This window comes from Phyllostomus hastatus, unplaced genomic scaffold (assembly GCF_019186645.2).
Source record: "Phyllostomus hastatus isolate PE091 unplaced genomic scaffold, TTU_PhHast_1.1 phas_scaffold_1674, whole genome shotgun sequence".
Taxonomy (NCBI): Eukaryota; Metazoa; Chordata; class Mammalia; order Chiroptera; family Phyllostomidae; genus Phyllostomus; species Phyllostomus hastatus.
The window spans coordinates 25,528,565-25,530,940 of NW_025334011.1; the positions used below are offsets into that span (position 1 = coordinate 25,528,565).

The 2,376-nt window shown below is 44.0% G+C and overlaps 1 pseudogene; it reads left to right on the plus strand.

Moving 5' to 3' along the window:
• Positions 1-218: 218 nt before the first annotated feature.
• On the plus strand, positions 219-535 carry LOC123831333 (annotated as a pseudogene).
• Positions 536-2,376: the final 1,841 nt, after the last annotated feature.

The following is a 2,376-nucleotide window of genomic DNA, read 5'->3' on the forward strand; positions in this document are numbered from 1 at the left end:
TGGAGCTGGTGACCCTGGACAGCTGGGGCTTCCCTGACTTTTCCAAATGACATTCTCCAAACTGGGTCTTGTGGGACATCTGTGCCCTTGGACATGTTAGCAATTCCTAGTGAAGACTCCCAGGTCAGCAACATTTGGGAGGTTATTAGAGAGCAGGATGCATCCAGTGTGCGAATGGGAACCCCTGTAATTTGTGTGACAAAAAAAGCGATTTTAAAATGGGTGACATTGAGGAGCACGAGAGGATTGTTGTTCAGAAGGGTGCCCAGTGCCTTACCTTGGAATAAGGAGGCAAGGACAAGACTGCACCAAATCTCCATGATCTTTTTGGGCAAAAGACAAGTCAGGCCCCTGGATTTTGTTACACGAATGCCAACAAGAACAAAAACATCTTCTGGGGAGAGGCTACACTGAAGGGTATTTGGAGAATCCCAAGAAGTACATGCCTGGAACAAAAGTCATCTTTGCTGGCAGTAAGAAGAGTTCAGAAAGGGCAGATTTGATAGCTTATCTCAAAAAAGCTACTAATGAGTAAATGTTGGCTACGGCCTGATTTATTACAAAGGTCATGTGGCTTTTTTATGTGTACCATACTGAAATGGTCCTCACACACCAGAATTCAGGTCATGGAAGGCTGATGGAACGTTTCTTTGGGGCAATTCTGATTTAAATAAGATTGGCCTGTGATTAAATGGATTTGATCGGTGTTTTGAACTTTGATGGTGATCTCAGTTCAGCAACTGCTATCGCAGCTTTCCCTTCTAAAAATATGGCTGGGCATGATTCGTAATATTCAGCTCTTCACCGACAGGGTGCATGCCACCTCAAAACCTGTAGGAGATGGGTTTTATGCTTAGATTTATGTAACTGGTATATTAAGGTGTTTAAATACTGAGGAAACTCCTTCGCTGTTCATGAGGAAAGCAAGCCCCGCTTGTGCTTCACAGCATGGTCGTTAGCCTGTTAAAAGGCAGGGGCCGCCGATAAGCTGGCATGCCACTTTATCTTTTTGGTCCTAACTATGCCAATTTAATTAAAATGCACTGTATCTAACCTGTTGCCTTTTGCTTAATGAAAGGCATTTTAGTGTGGTTTGTGTATAACATGAAATGAAGAGTATCTAACGCTTCTCACATTTTATAGATGATCTGCAAGGTCAGATGCTGTTAAAATTCATCGTGATGAGACATAGTAGCAAACTGTGAATTCTTTAAGTGAGACTGAATTATAATTCAGGATTGTCTTGAATAGCTATTCAAAAACAACTGTGGAATTACTACATGTGTGTGTGATTGGTGACGGTGCCTTTGCCAGCTCACTAGAAAGATTCAAGTAGAGGAGAACAGATCGTCAAGACAAAAGTGTAAATTATGTGATCATAAGGCTTAGGATAATTAAAATCAAAGTCACTTTTAAAAAGCTTGGGGAAAGTTCCCTTTTATATTTCCACCTCTTAGAGCTTTGCAATGAAACCTGAATATCAAAGGCTGAAGAAACTTGTTTCACTTTGTTTAGTGCAGAATTTCCCCAGCTGGATTCACCCACCCCCCGCAACCTTCTTCCCTCTCCAAAGAATACGTAGTTACACATGAAGGGGCCTTAGACATGTGTATGGTCCTGATCTCCAGCCACAGGCTCCCGTGCCTTGCCTGCGCAGCCCGACCCACAGGGATCACCCTCACATACTCCCAAGGGACCTGGACCTGAGACTGGTTTGTTCCCACAGACCCTGTTCCCTGCTCAGGCAACATTATCTCCGCTCTGGTTTCCTGTTGGTGCCGTTTTTAGGTGGGGTTTTGTAGGACAGGAAAGTTCCTGTGCAATTGACTTGGGCAGCACCCGCTGCAGCCATGTACTTGCAGGCACCTCCTAAGCATTGTGAGCCACTCTCAAATAACCCCGAGTGGACGTGGGCGGTTAGCTTGGCGCTTCTCCAGCTGTCTTTCTGGGTCCCCTGGTCATCGGTAATGTGGATGAAGCCAAGACAGGAATATGACCAGCTGCAGAGTGAAGTAAAACTCCAAACATGAATGGTGTGTGTGTGAGTGTGTAAGAGAAAGACCATGTGACTGTATAGCTTTCATTACATGCACAGCCACATGGATTTTAATCATCTAGTTTGCATTTCCATCTTTTCAAGGCAAAAAAAAAAAAAAACAGAGTAAGCTATACAACAATAATAGGATGACCATACAAATGTCCAGTGTCACAGCTGGGAGAGAAGCCACCTGAGACATTTATTGCGTATGAATGAAGGTCAGGTGGCCTGGGTTGTGGGTTGAGACATCTTATCTCTCTAGTATGCAAAATTAAGCCCCTGCTGCCCTTTCCCTTCATTCACCAAGAAGACTACAAGTTAGTTATGCACACGTCCTA